General features: G+C 42.4%; 1 pseudogene; it reads left to right on the forward strand.

Annotated features, from left to right (window-relative positions):
• Nucleotides 1-11,914: 11,914 nt before the first annotated feature.
• Nucleotides 11,915-14,779, forward strand: LOC133128834 (uncharacterized; annotated as a pseudogene).
• Nucleotides 14,780-20,079: the final 5,300 nt, after the last annotated feature.

The raw sequence follows: 20,079 nt of genomic DNA on the forward strand, positions 1-20,079 counted from the left end.
ACACCTGTGAATATAAGGTCCCTCCATTCACACTGCATAAAAACCAAGCCATGAAGCCCAATGAACTCTCAGTAGACCTCTGTGATAAAATGGTGGTGAGGCATGGATCAGGGCAAGGGTATGAAACTATTTCTAAAGTGTTCCCAGGAGCACAGTGACCTCAATATTAGCATATAACAATTACAAATGAAAATGAGAAACCAAAATGCAAGTACTCATATACAGTAAAATGTATTTTGTTCACAAAAATACAGGAAGTCACAGGTACAGTAATGCTGGTTTTCATCTGCCTATTTTATTTGGCCACATTCTCATCAACATCACACCATATGTCCTCTCCCTCTTCCCCCCCATTGTCCTGCCATTTGTCTTCACCTTTCACCCGCTTTTCTATTTCTTCCTGGGTCCATCTTGAACAAAATCATTCCAAAGATGAAACTTAATTCCCTCAACACCTAGGCAGGTCTCCAACTGAATCAGGATTGATTGTTCTATTCAATAACCAATTCACAATCAGAAGCACAATCTGCATGAACTTCAGTCACCACGGGTTATTAGTGGTTTATCATTAACAGATGTAACCACTCTCAATATGAGTGAAAATATGGAACCAAACTCAAAGTTTGAAGGCAAATCCTCTTTCCAGTGTCCCTTTATGAACTTTCTACAGAGTTTGCACATTTTAATGCATGTACAAAAACACTTTCACAGCTGAATACTATGTTATTAGCTTGCCCTCGCCTCAACCAAGGTGAGATTAATGGCAAACAATTTTGCACATTATCCTTTATACAGGATATTTACAGGAGCAATTCCTGTAAAGAACCTTGTTCAAGACTAAAATAATATTGCCCCAGGACAATATAATTGTGTCACTTCAGCCTGTAATAATTAATTCCTTAACCCAATTTCAAGGTTTATCCCTATGCTGAAAAAGACAAAATGACATGCAACAAATTAACTAAGTAACCAGGTAATATATCAACTGGTATTTATGCTTTCAGAAAAAAACGAGAAAAAAAAAATGTCTTCAGATGGTTTCTTCATTCCTTTCACACACCCCTGGTGTGCTTGGGTAATTTAGTCTAAATCAGATATCCTACAAAAGGCCCATCTCAGGCTGTACCACATGTCTCCCGATGATGAAGGTCTCGAGCTTATTCCTTATTCATAAACGAAAAGGCTGGTTTTTACTTCCTGATTCACAGTCAGTGAATACATCTCTGTATCCATTTTTCTTTTCGATGTATCCTTCAGAGACCGGTAGCATGATTCAGTCACCATTTCTTATTTCATTTTCCATTTCATTTAGATTACCATCGGGTCATCCGTAACTTTGAAACAAAACATCAGTCTTTGCAAATGCAATCAGCACTACAGTTAGGTACAGTCAGACAAACGCAATTTCATTTGTCTGTATGAATTTGCTTTTGGATGTGTTGGCCAATGAAAAAGTAGTGAGAATGCACACCCAAAAAGGGTGCTGATTAATGGTCTAATAATCAAAAATGAAAAATGAAAATCACACAATTCTCTCCATGCAATTAAAAAAACATTTTTCTTTCAAAATCACCAATGTTTTTCAGCAGTATGCCTTCATCTGGGTGCAGTAAGGGTATGAGTTCAACAGATTGTCTAATTAATCATATTCATATTAATTATTATTTGTCAACAATTACATTTCGACTTATTAAAATAAAGGCTGCTGAACTCATACCATTACTACACCCTGATGAAAGCATACTGCCAAAACATGTCAGCCATTCCCAAATAAAAAACATGAAGTGTGCAATTTTCATTTCTTTGTTTGCCTTCTCCACACAGCATACAGTGCATTGACAGTAAAACACTTGCTGTCATGTCACATTAAAAAAAAATATATTGTTTCACTTTGATGAAGCACTTTTCGTTTACTTATATTGTGGCAGGAACATTTACTGAAATCTCCTTTGCAAGAGAGACATGGGAAATGTTAACTCTGTGACATAGGACATTTCACTTGAATCTTTTCCAAAATGACAGTGACTTCTAGAGACCCAAATCATTTCAGCATGTTTGGTCTGCACTGCAGTTAATTTGCAGAATGGCCAAATAATACACAGGGGAAAAATTGAGAGGTCTACTGTGCCACATTACTGTATTTTCTACCATTGCAATTTGTTCCCCAAGGAATTTCTGTACAGGTAAATGGCAAACAATCTAATCACAATTACAAAGCTGCTAGAGACAGAAATAGAATTCTGGGCCTCGTTTCACAAAAGCGATTTGCAAGGATTTTTACTTGCATTTCTCCAAAATGCATGGCTTGCAAAACACAACACAGGACTTCTTCCTTGCAAGTATAGCATTCCCTTTGAGATTGAGGCACACAAAAAAGTACTGATGATCACACTGACCCTAAAAAAACTACACAGGGGTGAGTTTGGCATGTCGTACCAGTAAGAATGTCATGTGTTTCCCGAAACATGTCACTGCTGAAGTACTATGTGAAATGTTTGTTTTTTTTCAAAACATCCTGTGGCTAGTCGTGAGATTTGTATTGCTTGTGCCATGTTAAATCTCAGCCTGCATACTGATAGAGGACAAATCAATTACCTATAAATCCTAATTACCTATTGCCTAATCTATACATACCTAAAACTATGTCCCCTAGGTTACTACAAATCTGCGTTTTTCAGACATGAGCAGCTTTGGGAAAGTTTTTTGTGTGAAATTGTCAAATTGTTGTTCATTAAAGAGGCTATTCAAGCTTCTAAACTTGGCAGCTTATTGCCTAATTTAATCATTGCAATTAGTTGCAGGTTGTTGTCACAAACCTCTTAACCCTTTCCACTTTGCCCCCCCCCCCCCTCCCCCCAGCAGAGTTTTACAAGTTTAGACTAAAAACAGTTAATGACTGGACTGGGCAGCCACCCCGCTCTGACCCCCCCTCCTGTCTCTATCACCCCCCTGCTTGTGTGAACCCAGGCCACATGAGCCATGCCCCAGAAGAGTGCCCACTACGCCACACACTTGATGTCAACTTGTGGACAAAATATGGTAAAGATTGACAGGCACTCAAATTCCACATGGGTATTCCCAATACAAAACATCTGCATATCTTTTTGTCCAGACAGATGAATGATCAGAAAAGGTTATTTTTCTATTATAAGAGATTTTTTTATACAAAATGCAAAAATAATTAACCTTCACTGATGAATGAATGAATGAATGAATGAATGTGTTATATTCACATATATGAAAGTATGTTTTATAAAGCATGCCCAAGGTGTCGAAAAAGCTCTCCAGAAAGGATTACTCACCCTGACGCTTTCTAAACAACCTGACTCACATTTAAAATGGAACTTTATTTGAAAATTTGGTTAACCAGAGCCCTGTTAGTCTATTTTGCCAGTACAATTAGTGCAATTGAGCCAACTAAGTGTTTGCACTTTTTGAGAGTATTTCATAGGTTCCAATACACCAGACACGCTCAGTAAAGCATAAAAATATTTGAATCCAAAACAATTATGTATTTGACCCAGGTCTGTTAAATACCCTGGGAACACACTATTATTTACATTTGGAGCAACAGTGAATTCTGTCACTGCCTCTTCACCTATGAATACTGATGGGTAGGTTTAATTTTAACATTACAAGTAGTAAAACACCTGAACAATATAGTGTAGGCTATATTAGGCCTACTGGGAAGGCCGCATTGTTCAAATAATATTCATGGTTCAAATTACACACTGTAATATAAAAATGTAATCCAATTTAATCTGACTGCCAGCTGAATTTTCCCAACCCCCAAGATACCTCTTGGAACCTTGGCTCCTGTCACCCATGGCCAGCCCACACAGAGCAGAGTAGTGCTACAAGGTCGCTCATAAATACACAAAATTTCAATACAACACCAAAACAAGGCAGGGGATGAGAACGATTGCCACTTTACTGATTGCCAACATGAAAGTGGTTTGCGATATGTGTTCATGGTTTGCAATCGAATTTTCTAGGTGAAACACTCCAAAATGGGCTGGAGTAATCTATGCACATCACAGATCTCAAGTCGCATGTCACAGCTTTCCTAAAACAAGCCCCTGACCTGCATGCATACATAAAAAGGCTAAAATAGTGTAATTAAAATTTGCTGTGGACATTCCCTTTCATTAATGACTATTATTTATGTTAGGTAATGTATTAACTTTCTTTACCATTCATTATCACCTATCACCTAAATTGGAATTATAAGGCATTCAATAATTGGCTTTAAATATTTATGAGTGATTATGAATATTATTATATACTCTGATGGATATTCAAGAGAAAATATGAATGTGCGATTGATGCACAAACACAGTGACTGGCTGCCATGCAAGGCAACAAAACATTGGGAACAATTGGGAGCTAGGTGCCTTACTCAGGGACAACTTGCCAGGGCAGGGGATCAAACAACGGCAACCCTACAACTGCCAGACAACCGCTTTTACCTTCTGTGCTGATGTCGCTCCCTGATAAGTTCATGTGGTCTATCACTTTAGAGTATACCAATCACTACAAGTCTTGACAGACCTGATAAATGTCTGGTTAAGTCAGACCTAAAACATGATGTGCTTTTTCACCACTTTTGGACTCCTTTGGCATATGTAGTGTCTTAGACTTATTTGATCTGCAGTGATTTCCAGCAGAACTGATTACATCATGAACAGCAAACATCAGAAATAAAAACTAATGTGCACGGCGGCTTAAATCACATCTCTTACCCATTCTGATGTTTGGTCTGAACAACAACTGAACCTCTTGACCATGTCTGCAAGCTCGTATGAGCCACATGATTGGCTGATTAGATTTATATAATTATTTGATTGCAAACAACAAAAATATTATGGAAAAAACAGACTCTGATAATGGAGGAAGCTGCATGCAAGATAAAATGATGCAGCAACAGTAGCTTGAAAAACACATCACTGAAAAGATCTCGGTTTGAATCACAGGAAGTCTACAAAACTCCCATCATTTAGCCAATTTAATCAAATTCTCAAAGCCATGTCCTCTGCGTACAGAGTACTACTCGCACTGAAAAGAATTAAAATGATTGAAAGATGTCTTTCAGCATCAGAATATACATTCTGCCTGAGCCCCTCCTATTCAAAAATAATATGACTTTAGCACATACTATAGTTGCAGACTGCATTGTATATAAGCATCATAATATTAGGGCCACATGATTCCAACTAGAAACTGACAAGCTGATTTTGCAGTTGCACATAGATATGCACTTTCCAAACTATATCTTCATTAGATTGACTGAAATGGATATTGTTGAAAATTGAAGAGCACACACTTCCTTGACAGGTTTAGAGAAAGGCATATTCAGACTCCATGCTTCAAAACTGACTGGGAGAGATGACACAATTCTATCAGAAATAACACTTGCTGCAAATTTCATTTTTACCTGGGCTGCAAGTCCATCTGGGGAAGAGTATTCACCTGAGTACCATATAAAAAAACTATTTCACCAATATCTCATGTTGATGAGGTTTGATATACTATCTAATTATGAGTCATTTGTAGCTACGGACCCTTCAAATCCAACATTCCCATGCTATTGCTTTAGCGTGCTTTGTCTAATGGCTTTGCAACACAACCTGTCCCAGTCAATAGGTTCACAGTGCACAACTGCTATTTATTTTATTATAAATTCTGGAGAAGAGACTGGGCTGATTTTATATTTGATTTTGACTTATATGTAAAAACAAGCATTACACTTAGTTTGAGGAGTTATTATTAGTCCTTGCTGGACATGCCAATCTGTGTTTGTAATATTCTTACTTTGAGAGGATGTTAAGCATACATATTTCACTCAAAAATAAACATACCTCTGGTCTTCAGTAGTGTAAATTTCCACTCAGACCTCAGCCCACCCGCCACACACACACACACACACATACACACACAAAACACACATACCAATATGTATACATAAATGTATGTATGTACAAGCATATATTTAGAGTGCACATTAATTAAATATGAATGAGGGTCATCGCTGGCCTTATAGGGGAGGCAGTTTTATTTTTTTCCAGTTTATTAAGATCATTTGGGAATTGTGTAAAAATGAGTTGGAAGGAGGGTTACTATCCATTTGAATTATCTTTTGCAATGGGAAGTCTTCAGTGATCTAAGATACCACTCATGTTCCTGCTGAGCAGCTCTCACAAGTTGCCCTAGAAAGATATGTCAAAAGTAAATAAATAAATTGAGAAAATAGAGGATTTGTGGCTGAAGAAACAGCCAAAAATATGAATATGAGCAGTATTCATAATACTAGCTAATGTTGCTCTAAAACACTTGTTTGGCAATGTAAATTGTAGCAAGAGTGATTAAATCTCGTTCATTCTATTGCCACAAAATGTATACATGGCATGTCTGATAATATGCAGGAAAAATCCATCGGAAGTTACAATGCATATATAAAGACCTTCACATTGTGACATGACAGTTTAACAAATCTTAGGATGGGTGGGATGATGGGGGCAGATTGAAAGGATGGGAAAAGAAAAGGAAAAAAAATAATTGAAAATGTGTTTGGAGAGGGAACAGTGAAAATATATCACAGCTGAGGGAATGTACTTGGGAGGTTTTTGTTTTTGAGAAAGTCATTAAGTGGTGGAAAACAGTGACACTCGGCAGGGACCGGTAATGGAACATGTCATCAGTACAACCTGCTTTATAGAAGGTTACAGAACACAGTGAAATGGGGAGAGCAATGTGTGCTGGAGGAGACTGAAGCAAAAGTTAATGCCATTTTCTTGTGTTATTTTGAAATTTAGTTCACAAAAAGTGCTCATTAGAAGGGCTACTTAATATATATTCCATATATTTATTTAGAATGATTCAAAGATATCATATATTCTGCAGAAAAAAATCATCAAAACTTATCAGAAAGAGCTTGAGTGCAGTTCTGATTAATGTGTGTCCATATGCTCTGGGCCGCAGTGACTGGTATTGTCATTATGCATCATGTCAGCATCCCCCATCAGCTGCAACATAAGTCAGAAGCCTGAAAAAGTTTGACTCTTGGGTGGGGTATTGGCACTCATTCTTAACATGGTGCGCGTCTTACTGTGCCTGGAGTCCCACCTGGGTGGTGCATAATTAGCTGTAGCACGATGGTTTATAGTGGGAAGGGTCGGGAATGTCCCTCATTACTTGGCTTAGTGCTTCCTCCATCTCCACCTCCTATCTGTCCATGGCAGCTGTGCAGGGTCTCCAGCGCAGGAACTACACTGTTCAGCAGCTGGATGGCAGAGTAAAATGTGACAGCTGGCTTAGAAGGGTCCGCATTTAGGACTGAACATTACAAATTTGGGTCAAAGCGGAAAATGGGGAATACGAAGTCGTTCATGAAAATAGAAAGCAAAGTGCTTGCTGTGGGGTTTCTCTCTTCGGTCCACTCTGTTTTGCTTGGAGGCAACATGCCACTTTATGTACAGTTTTGTGCAACATCAAAATCTCTTGAATTGTTAAATACTCAGAATGGCCTCTGCCAGATTTTAGTTGTTTAATGGCTGAGGGGGAGGTCTTCGTGCATTTCTGCATGGGCAGCTTTAAAAATTCATTGCAGCATAAAATACTTTCTTGAGTGCCATCGGTTAATCTGTGTTCTTTCTACGGTGTTTCCCCCCTTTTACTGACTGAAATGCCCATCTCATAGAATGCTGCGTCGCAAGAAACTACTGCAGCAGAAATATGTACGCCATCGTAGTAGGACGGAGGCGAGAGCAATAAATGTTCACTGGATTTCATGTTGTGCCCCGACAGTGGGTGTTGTAAGGATGGTTCTTTAATGTGTTCTGGCATATAGAGAGCGGCATACCATGACATACTGACTAGTCCTAAGGCACAGGACATTGCGGCTGTGATGTCCTCTCAATTATGCTGATGTGTCCTGATGGAAATGTCTTCGACACAGCCCTTGAGAGGGACAGTCTTGAGGAAAGATGTAACAAGAAGGCCTTTTAAAGCAGTGGAGTTGGTAGTTTGTGACTGAAATCAGCCATGCATCCTGCCCATATTTAATCAGGATGGTAAATTGAGGACAAATATAATCAAGCAAGACTGAAAAGGTGAACGTGGAGAAGACATGCTGCAATGGTCTTTATAGCCAGTGAAGATATGTTTGTGGTCAGATTGAGCAAGCAGGCAAATGGATGTCAACTAGAGCCTGCAAGAAAGAATAGCACAGTTTGCATAGTGTAATTCAGATTAAAGGGGCAGTTCACCCCAAAATTAAAGTATGTTTCTACTTACCCAGAGTACTATCTATCAATTCCATTCAGATAGCTTTGCTAAACTGTGACAATTTTTCTAGATTTGATGATTAGATTAGATTTCTTTCTTTTTTAGATCCAGTTCACCATGATATAATGGACCTCTAGGTGCCAAACATTTAAAAAGCTCAGCTTGGACTAGCAGAGGAAATTGGGGCCGTCCATTTTGTTTAAACATTCTCTCTCTGACAAGTAAAAACTGAAATTACTACATCACCCTATGTACAACTATTCTGCCCCACTGTGGGACATTTTTGTGCAGAAGCCGGGGACAGAATAGTCAACTTCGATGATGGAGGCATGTCCACCTGGTGCAAAGGGAGCTGGCTCAAATGCAGGAGTTACAGCATTACATTTTCCGCAGCCTGCTGGAAAATCTATGGCAGATGCTGAGTGCTGTTAAGTCCCACTCAGAACCCCCTCTTTCCTTTCACTCCTTCACTGCCCTCCAAATCCTACTCGCCAAACCTCTCCGATCTCCAGGCCCTGGTTTCCTGAAGCATGACGGATCCAACGTACATTGTGGAGAATGATATTACATTATTGCATTTGGCAGACGCTCTTATCCAGAGCGACGTACAACAAAGTGCATACCCATAACCAGGGATAAGTTCGCTGAAAGACCCTAGAGGGAAGTACAATTTCAACTGCTGCCTGTACAACAAAGATTTTTTTTTTTTTGAGAACAAAGAAACAAAGAAACAGAGCAAAAGTGACCAAAGTTAACTATCCAAACACTGCTTACCTAGCCAACTAAAAATACCGATACACAAAGCAAGACACAGAGACAACAATTAAGGTTCACAGGGAGGTAGGGAGGGATGGGGAGAGGTGCTGCTTGAAGAGGTGTGTCTTCAGCTTGCGCTTGAAGGTGGGCAGAGATTCTACAGTTCTGACCTCAATGGGGAGTTCGTTCCACCACCGTGGAGCCAGAACAGACAGTAGTCGTGAGCGTGATGTGGAGGTTCGGAGAGGGGGAGGTGCCAAGCGGCCTGTGGAGGCTGAACGAAGAGGTCTGGCAGGGGTGTAGGGTCTGATGATTTTTTGTAGATAAGCTGGGGAAGACCCTTTAACTGCTTGGAAGGCTAGCACCAATGTTTTGAATTTGATGCGAGCCATGACAGGCAGCCAGTGGAGGGAAGTAAGCAGGGGGGTGACGTGTGAGTATTTGGGAAGGTTGAAGACCAGACGAGCTGCTGCATTCTGGATGAGTTGGAGGGGTCTGATGGCAGACGCTGGGAGGCCAGCCAAGAGGGAATTGCAGTAGTCCAGGCGGGACAGAACCATCGCTTGGACCAGGAGCTGGGTCGAGTAGGGGGTGAGAAAGGGGCGGATTCTCCGTATGTTGTATAGGAAGAACCTGCATGACCGGGTCACTGCCACAATGTTCTCGGAGAGGGACAGTCTGCTGTCCATCACCATGCCGAGGTTTCTTGCACTGGGTGACGGCGTGAGTGTGGTATCCCCGAGGGAAATGGAGAGATCCAGATGGGGAGAGGTTTTAGCAGGGATGAATATCATTTCAGTCTTGCCTGGGTTGAGCTTTAGATGGTGGTTGTCCATCCAGCTCTGGATGTCCCTCAGGCAAGCAGAGATACGGGCTGAAACCTGCGTATCAGACGGCGGGAACGAGATGAAGAGTTGGGTATCGTCCGCGTAGCAGTGGTAGGATAGCCCATGTGCAGTGATCACAGGGCCAAGGGAGCGAGTGTAAAGAGAAAAAAGAAGCGGGCCTAGGACTGAGCCCTGGGGAACTCCTGTGGCGAGGGGCCGAGGTGACGATACCGAACCAGCCCAGGCAACCTGGAAGGAGCGACCAGAGAGGTAGGACTCAATCCAGTCCAGGGCTGTGCCACAGATGCCCGTTGCTGACAGGGCAGACAGGAGGATGGAGTGATCCACAGTGTCGAAGGCAGCAGAGAGATCTAGAAGAATGAGGACAGAGGAGAGGGAGGCTGCTCGTGCGGCATGGAGTGACTCACTGACGGAGAGGAGCGCAGTCTCTGTCGAGTGGCCCGATCTGAAGCCAGACTGATGGGGGTCTAGCAGTGTGCAGCAAAGCTGAGATCACCCCAAGATTCTCGGCTAAGCAGGAAGGGGATACTACAAACTCCATGATGGTCAGTACGAGGTTGATTGTCGGAGAGGACTTAGCAGAGATGTAAAGAAGCCCAGTCTTGCCAAGATTAAGCTTCAGGTGGTGGGAGGTCATCCACACAGAGATGTCAGCCAAGTAGATTGATGCATCGTGCATGGTGACCTGTGTATCAGGAGGGAAGGAAAGAGTTGGGTGTCATTAAATAAGAAATCAACCATGCATGTTCAGGTCCTATGATGCCCATCCCTACGACTACGAGTAGGGAAGTCTCAGTGGAGTGGCCAATCTTGAAGCTAGATTGGTTGGGATTGTGAAGATTGTTCTGATAAGTAGACAATTGAGACAATTGTTCCAGAGTTCTAGTTTTAGGAAAGGTAGAAGGGAGTAACCAGAAAACAATAATAGTGTTCATCTTTGGCTGTGGGTTTACTGTCTTGGGAACTTGAGGGAGAGACAAATTGAGGTTGCAGATCATGTACAATGGTATACAGACCAGTGGTTTCAAACCTCGATATGCTAGATGTTCATGTCATGCTTGCTCTGCAAAAACAATACATAAAAAGAGGTAACACAATTATTGAACTGATAAATTAAAGTAAAGGTAAAGTTGTTATGGGCCTATTTCATGTTGTTATGGTAACAGCTTATGCTCCAGCAAAGCAGTCTACCTTCCGACGTCTGTGAAGACGTCTGAGGGGAGCGACTCCTATGCTAACCACCCCACATAAGAAGCAGGACGTAACTCCTGCCAAGTGGGGTGGTTGCGATATACCCTATCGTTTAAAGACATTCCACATCTGGTGACCCAGTGACCACTAGGAAAGACTAGTTGGCAACCACGGAAGAGTGGTGACAGCGGGGAGAGACTGCTGGCATCTGGGGAAGACCAGAAACGGGGTGCCAAGGCTTGGCAAGCCAAAGCACTTCCTCCGCGAGGAGGAACCCACCACAAGTCGCTCTGAAAAAGTTTATAATAAGACACCCCCAAGGTCGCGCGAGAGCGGGGGAAGATGAGAGACCTACAGGACAGACAACTGTTATGACCACGGATGACGATCAAAGGACAACGATTCAGAATAATGGAACAACTGGAGTCTGTAGATGTGGAAAGGTCTGTAAAGGCGATAGGGGTCTGAAGATACAGCAGAGTAGGATGGGCTGTTTACGACACAGTAGTGTGCAATGCACAGGGCAACCTGATGAGACAGAGGAGAGGCAGGGTCAGGTGTCCAACCACAGCACCCAGAATCTCCAGGCACACAACGAAGGCATCAGCATTCTCTCAAGTAACAACAACGTATCAGACGACCTGCAACAACAAGAGAGGCAAGCCAGTCAGGAAACAGGTCAGCGAGTGCAGGCCATTGAGGGTGGGGAGACGAGGAAAAAGCTAGTGACGTGGCCAACAGCAGCAGCCAGGAAAGACTGGGAGTCTTTCGACAGGGAAGTAGACCAAGTCCTGGAGTCTGTCCTCGCTGGTGACATTGGCAGGAAGAGGAAAGCAATGTCCACTATCATCTGGAACATAGGAGCAGAGCGTTTTGGGATGGAGCAGAGAAAGGCCCGCAGCACGCTGGAGAGAACAGACGCTCAAGGGAGATTGCAAAACTCAGAGGTGACTTGAGAAGACTGAAGAAGGTTTTTCGGCAGGCTCCTAAAGACGAAAAACCTGCCTTTAAAAGAGATGCGAGATAACGTGAGGGAGCGCATAAAGACCTTGCGCCGAGCGGAGTGCCACAGAAGGGATAGAAGGAGGCGGGAAAAGGAGAGGGTTAAGTTCACCAAAAACCCCTTCAAGTACCTGTCAGGGCTCCTTGGAGTTAAAAGATCAGGAGTGGTAAAGGCCCCGAAGGAGGAGGTAGAGGAGCACCTCCGTAAAGTCCACAGTGACCCAAGGCGAGAGGAAGAACTCGACCTGGAAGGAAAGCTGTGCTGCCCAGAGGAGCCAACCATCTCCTTTGATGACGGAGAGCCCAGATGGAAGGAAGTCAATGACTTCATCCGAAAGGCCAGGGGAAGATCTGCACCGGGGCCGAATGGGATTCCGTACAGAGTTTACAAGAACTGCGAGAGGCTGAGGAGACGTCTTTGGAGGCTACTTAAGGTAGTGTGGAGGAAGAACCATCTGCCAGACAGTTTTCTTATTGCCGAGGGGTGCTTCATCCCCAAGCAGGAGGACTCTTCCAGCTTGAAAGACTTCCGCACAATCTCACTGTTGAACGTGGAGGGGAAGGTGTTCTTCGGAATCTTGGCGAAGAGGCTGACCCAGTTTTTGATCAATAACAAGTACATTGACACCTCTGTACAGAAAGGTGGAGTACCAGGAGTCCCCGGTTGCATCGAACACAATAGCGTCATCTCCAAGATCATCGTGGACGCAAGAGGAACCAGGGAGATCTAGCAGTCCTGTGGCTTGACCTAACAAATGCTTATGGCACAGTGCCGCACAAGTTAGTCGACCACACACTCAAAGCCTATCACGTCCCCCAGAAGGTACAGTTGCTCCTCTGGAACTACTTCGGGCACTTCAAGATGCGCTTCACCTCTGGTGACTTCACTACCAACTGGCAGAGGTTGGAGGTCGGAATCGTGACCGGATGTACCATCTCAGTGATTCTGTTTGCAGCGGCGATAAACCTCCTGGTCAAGTCAGTGGAGAAGCCTAGACGGGGAGCTGTGCTGTCAAGTGGCATCCAACATGTCCCAGTTAGGGCCTTTATGGACGACTTGACAATCACAGCGAGGTCAGTCCCGGAGGGTAGGTGGATCTTGGAAGATTTGGTAGAGCTCACCACAGCAGCTAGGATGGAGTTCAAACCATCGAAATCAAGAAGCCACCATCCCAACGGTCACGGAGAAGCCGGTAAAGAGCTTAGGAAGGTGGTACAGAGCCGACCTGAGTGACAAAGTAAGTGTGAAGGAGATGCTCAACCAAGCAGAAGATTGGCTGAAAGCCCTGGAGAGGAGTGGCCTGCCTGGCAAGTACAAGGTATGGGGCTACCAACACGGCATCCTTCCAAGGCTCCTGTGGCCACTGCTTGTGTACGAGGTTCCCTTGACAACAGTGGAGGCTTTGGAAAGGAAAATTAACAACTTCCTCAGGAGGTGGCTGTCTGTCCCCAAAAGCTTTTGCTCTATAGGGCTATACAGCTCCGGGAGCAAACTGCAACTGCCAATCACATCAGTCGTGGAGGAATTTAAGACAGCCAAAGTCCGGTTGGCCATGATGTTGCGCGATAGTGATGACCAAGCTGTGCGACACGCGAACATCATGGTGAAGACGGGACGGAAGTGGAAGGCCAACAGAGCTCTGAGGGAAGCGGAGGAGCGTTTACAACATGCAGACATCATGGGTACGGTGACCCAGGGGAGGCTGGGCCTGGGAGTCATCACCCGAGCAAGCTGGAAGGAGGCAAAGGCAAAGGACCGGAAAGGGATGGTGCAGAAGGAGATTCGGGCTGTGGAGGAAGAGAGCAGACAAGCCAGGGCAGTAGCCATGAAACAGCAAGGCAGCTGGACCCGGTGGGACAGTGTCCGGGGAAGATCCCTCAGTTGGAAGGACATCTGGAACATGGAGGGGCATCGGATAAAGTTCCTCCTTAGCTCCGTGTACGATGTACTGCCAACACCGACAAACCTCCAAAGATGGAGACTGACAGAGGATCCCTTCTGTGCGCAGTGCAAGAGACCAGCAAACCTGGAACACATTCTGTCGTCCTGTCGGGCAAGCCTGACTGAGGGGAGGTTCAGGTGGCGCCATGATCAGGTGCTGGCGCAACTGGCCGATGGACTGGAGAAGGAGAGGAAGCGGAAAAGAACTAAGGCCCAGGAAAAAGGCCCCCGCTTCATTGGCTTTCTCAGGCCTGGGGAGAAGGCAGGCAAGGAGGACAGATGTTCAGGGATCCTTGGTACGGCAGAGGACTGGGAGATGAGAGTTGACCTTGGAAGGCAACTCAGGTTTCCAGAGGAGATTGCCGTCACCAGCCTCCGACCAGATATCGTGCTCTGGTCCCAAGCAACAAAGCAGGTGGCCCTAATAGAGCTGACGGTACCCTGGGAGGAAAGGATCGAGGAGGCACATGAGCGCAAGCTGGGGAAGTATCAGTCCCTCATCTCTGAGAGCCAGCAGAGGGGTTGGAGAGCCTGGAATCTACCAGTGGAGGTGGGTTGCAGGGGGTTCCCGGGACAGTCACTTTGGAAAGCACTGGGGATGCTTGGGGTTAGAGAGGCAACCCGCAAGAACCTGGTGAACAACATCTCAAAGCAGGCAGAGACAGCATCCAGATGGCTGTGGATAAAGAGGAGCGAGCGGTGGCTAAACCAGGCTGGCAGAGGGGAAGGGGGTCAGAGCTGTGTGGTGAAGTCCTGAACGGCCGAGGGAGCAGTTCCAGGACACTGGTTCTGCTGTCAAGCCCCACTGAGGTGTCGTGGGCTAGTTGACGAAACACCGGTGAAGTGGGGTGCCCACTTGAAAACCCAGTGAAGTCAGCAGTTCTGAAACATGCAGCTCTGCCCTCAGCTGAAGATGTCTGAGGGGAGCGACTCCTATGCTAACCACCCCACATAAGAAGCAGGACGTAACTCCTGCCAAGTGGGGTGGTTGTGATATACCCTATCGTTTAAAGACAGGGCAGGCATCCAAACCAGGCTAAACTATGCAAGACAACCTACCAAGCTTGCTAATTAAGATAATGGAGTTAACATCTTCACTTCAACATCAACCAGAAATTGACTAAAGCAAGGGTATAAGCGGTTTCATTGGCAGTTTATCTTCAATTTGCTACCATGGCGACTAATCTAACTAACTAGCTAGCTCTAATCTTATTTCGGTTGAGTCTGCATATCACAGCACATACAAAAAGTGTACCACAAAGTAAAAAAACGAAATGCTTCCTAGAAATATGTTTGCAATGCAGGGCAATAAAACAGCAGGCTCCTCCACTCCATGCTAACAGTTTACAACCCTGATCTAGTCAAAAAATGATGTTCCAATATGAAAAAAGATTCAGAAATTCAGCCAACATATGTCCAGTTTGGCAGAAATATAAGTTTGTTTCACTATTTCTTTGATGCAAACATATTTATGGAACCAAATATTCCACCTGGTATGAGGCTATGACTGTTTTCTGACTAATGTTGAAGTTTATTTTGTAAGCCATTTTCGAGAAAAATAGATTGTTACCAGGACTGTCTCTAAGAAAATGTCATCTTGTTGTTGCTGTGTAAATGCATTGCTAGATCATTTCAGTACCAAATTAATTTTAATCATACCGATCGTCTACAGGGTTTCCTACCCTTTTCCGACAAGGCATAATGTGTCATATTCAGGTGACGGACAGTTGAGGAATATCTCTGTGTTCGCATAGCAGAATGAATACTCAGACATGCATAAAACATCAAGTAAGCGTTTGCGTTGGACTTGCTATTGATAAACCTATAATTTTACTGACTTTTATACTTTTAACGGTGCTAACGGGGCTCTGGCTAACCTAATTTTGAAATAAATAAAGTTTAATTAATTAATTCATTAATTATGATGCAGGTTGTTAGAAAGTGTTAGGTGAGTCATCCTAAAATCAGGTTTAATTGAAAAGTAAGCTTTTCTGATCATGTATGTGTCTGGACAAAATTATATGCAAATGTTTTGTATTTGGAGAGATTTGGGCCATCTGGATGCAGTTTTGGGAAAAATCATGTGGAATTTTAATGCCTGTAGATATCTTTACCAAATCTTGTACACACATTGGAAATAAGTTTGTGCATAAATATGAAGTAGTTCTGAGTTGATCCTTGACTCATGAATTGAGATATTCAGAGCTAAACTATAGAAACATGTTGTTTTGGATTTACGCTTAAAGCTAATGTCTGCTCTGTATAAGGTATATCTTAAGATTTAAACTGATCCTATAGTGGGACTTTTGCTGTTTATAGATGAAGTGACAGAAATTTTCATGCCTTTGAATTTAATGCTTCCGTTTTTTTATCGTTCTACACTGTAAGATGTAATTGTAATCCTTCTTTAAATAAAGAGTGATCTTAACTGATGCCTGCTTAATTTGTTGACTCTCTTAGCTTACACTTTCTGGTGATTATAGTAGTTAAACTCATCAGGCTAAAGTAACCTTCACTGAAACGTTATGAGTGAGGAGTAATCATCATCAAAATCCGGAGAAACACGAGGGAAAACGGCAGCAATCGGTGCTTGCACATGCACAGTTCCCCTGAAGGTGTGCTTTGAATCATAACGGATGTAAACAACCGCGGGAAGGGAGCTTCGGACTCGGACAAGGTAAGAAGGTAAGTTGAAGCAAAATGGTAAATTCAACACGCTGAAGTTATCTAAAACGCACCCGGTCTCCTATTCTTTACCTGTTTGGCAGAGTTAGCAGGTTAACTTAACGTTATGTCTTCATTTTTTAGCCAAGTCAGGGAATCTCTAACGTTAGCGGTTTAGCTAGCTAATGCTATACCGTGTCAACGTTATGTTTGTTTGCCCTCCACGTAATGTTAAGTTAACGTCTTGTAAACCTTCACGTTCACTGTAAATGTAACGTTAAGGCCTTTGAGTCTCAGTAAACGTCGACGGTGCAGTAAGTTTAATGTTACGTGGGACTGATAGTGATGACCTGATGAAAAGTGCTAACATTAAAACAATGATAAGTTAACCACTTTAGAAATAATATAACTTTACAGTGTGAATATAAGGTCACGTTTATGAAATGTATTTGCAGCAAAGTATTTTTTTGAATTCTTCAAAGAACTTGACAAATACACTCCTTGCTTCCTTGAGATTTTCAAGTCCAAGGGGGGACATGCCGGCCAGACACTTCAGAAGTATCTGCTACAAGTCGCACCAGGGGTAAGTTTATCAGACACATGAATTTTTTTTATATCCGGGACTAGTAAAATCGCATTGTGTATGCAGCGCTGTTGATTGACCGTCCTTGATCATTTAAGAGTGATATGTGTTTGAAATTATTTTTCAGAGTACAGATGTTACTGCAAAGTGAACAGCAGCCCTCCATGGTCTCCCTGTCATCCTTGGAGATGACAGCACAGGCTTCTTCAAGACTTGCTTTGTAAGTAGTCTTTGGTCCTCATTATTTAATTCCACACCACAGGATGACCAATCTATTTAATGCTGCTCCTTATTTTTACTTTGATATTTTTTAGTATTAGTTACTTCTCTTCCACTCAGTGTGTGACAGTGGACAAATTTGGAGTAGCAGTTACTTTCATTCAAAAATTGCCGTTGTAATGTCTTCTCTGCTGTATGTTTGACACTCCTGACCTACAGTATTCCTGATCAGGACCAGCCAGCCTCCTTAAATTTCAATTTTTGTAGTGGCTGTTTTGTGTTTTCTACTGTAGGAATACAAGGTGACAACTGACATGTAATTGTGGTTGTAATGCTACTATTATTGTTAGGATTGCGATGAGCCATTTTTAGACAATTTTCACTTGTTTCAAGCAAATTTGCACTTGAAATAAGTATAAAAAATGTCAATGGAGTAAGTCCTTTTTTTCTTATTACATTGGCAATTTTTTCTACTTATTTCAAGTGAAAATTAGCTTGAAACTAATGAAAATTGTCTAAAGATGAGTTACTTTTTAGGCGATGAGTCTTATTTTAAGTGTAATCAGATTTGTTTTGACTAGAAATTAGACATTGACTAGAAATAAGACAAATATTCTTGGTAAGTGTTTGAGTTTTTGCAAGGTAGCCAGTTATCTCTGATTTAATATCTTTTCAAAGTCAATCACTAGTGTGGTTTTAAACACAGATTTTAGCTGTTGTCTCAAATGTCAGAAATTTCATATTCAGCCTAAAGTTTTTATTTTGAAGTCATGCAGGTGGAGTTGGGCCTGAACAGACCCATATCTGCTGTTAACTTAATTGATAAGACAAGTGGGTCCTTCAATTGACTGATTGTTTGTTGTTTACTTGTCTCAGATAACAAATAAACCATTTTGGTGTTCCTTTCAAATTGTTGTCTCTCTTTGTTTCAACAACTTAACACTTTTAGTAAAGCTTACTTGAATATTTTAAGACAATCCGTTTCCTAAGATTTTCCTAGTAATGTGAACACTTAGCCTTGTCAGGATAACTTTTTTTAATGAGTACTGCTTACTGAGCATAACTCTGATCTGTAAGTTATCTGTACTGACATTTTATAGTCAATAATGAATGATTCTGAGTTATCTACACTCAGGGTTACTTCCGTGACATGAGTTGTCTAAACACAGTTCTTTTCACCTTTAATAACTTCAAATTAATGATCTACTTTACTTGGAAATTTTGAGGCAATCGGTTTCCTAAGTTTTTTTAAGTAAAGTCAACAAATTACAATTTACAGTGTACTGGCCAAGTACTGTTAAAAAACAAATTGTATGGGTTAGTGCTATTGGATTATGCTAACTAGTATGCTGGCTAGCTAACTTGGGGCACCCACCCGGCCTGTACTGTAGTGGTTAAGGTGCATGACTGGGACCCACAAGGTCAGTGGTCTGATTCCCGGTGTAGCCACAATAACATCTGCACAGCTGCTGGGCCCTTAATCCTGCATTGCTCCAGAGGAGTATTGTCTCCTGCTTAGTCTAATCAACTGTACATCACTCTGGATAAGAGCTTCTGCCAAATTCCATTAACATAATGCATGTTTAACAAACATTTGTAAGTTAATGTTTGTACTGATGAGCTAACGTTACAACATTCAGGTTTTTCTAACACTACTACTTCCATATGTATTGTTTGACCAGCACCGCACGTTTACAATGTAACGTATAACTGAAAAAAGTTTAATACAAGATTCGAAAAGAGGGTCAGCTAACTCTTAGCCTGTACCAGCTCTCTTGTAGTTGCACGTAGCGAAGTTGTAAACAGAGAAACTGAGTTGTTTGCTGATACATAGAGCATTTTTAAATGAGAAATGGCTTGGCTACCTTATTGCTGGTGCTAGCTTTGCTGCATGGAGATGGTGAAGTCTGTCTTTGAATTATATTCAAGCTTATCTGCATATTGCAGTTAGCGCTGGGTAGGTTTTTGTAGCTCAAATTAATTGCTACTGTTACATATTTGCAACACAACCCAAAGTATTTCATTGCAAAATAAAAGAGAACAACTTATTTTTTGCATTATTTGTAGCACATTATTTTCATAATTTAGGTATATATAACTAGTTAGGATTGTAAATGCTACATTTCTTACTTCATTTAAGCCATTTGTCAAGTCTCTGTGATGGTCGCATCTGGCATTATAAAGCGTTAAGGAGGGTTGCTACATGCAGCAGCCCCCTGAGTGATGCACGGTAGCCATTTTGAGGCAGGATGTTCACAACACATCAGCTGAGAGGGAGAGGGAGATATGTATTTACCCAGCTAAAATGTGATTTTTTTTTGCTGGCCAGACTGAGAGGGCAAGATAGGGAATTAATAAATAAACCAGAGGGCACCCATCTGTTTACAATAATACTCATGGGAGTATTATAATGACCACTACAAGTGAAGGACACTTTAAGTCTTTGTTTCGGCTAAAAAATGGATGCTCGTGGGGGCCAAAGGAAAAATCATCGTAATTAAAAATAGTTTTTTGAAATCTTGCCTTATCAGAACATGCGCATGAGAGGGTTAATTTACTTAAGGACAGAGAAGACAAGCCAGCATTTTACA

The sequence above is a fragment of the Conger conger genome, chromosome 5 (genome assembly GCF_963514075.1).
Source record: "Conger conger chromosome 5, fConCon1.1, whole genome shotgun sequence".
NCBI classification, from domain to species: Eukaryota; Metazoa; Chordata; class Actinopteri; order Anguilliformes; family Congridae; genus Conger; species Conger conger.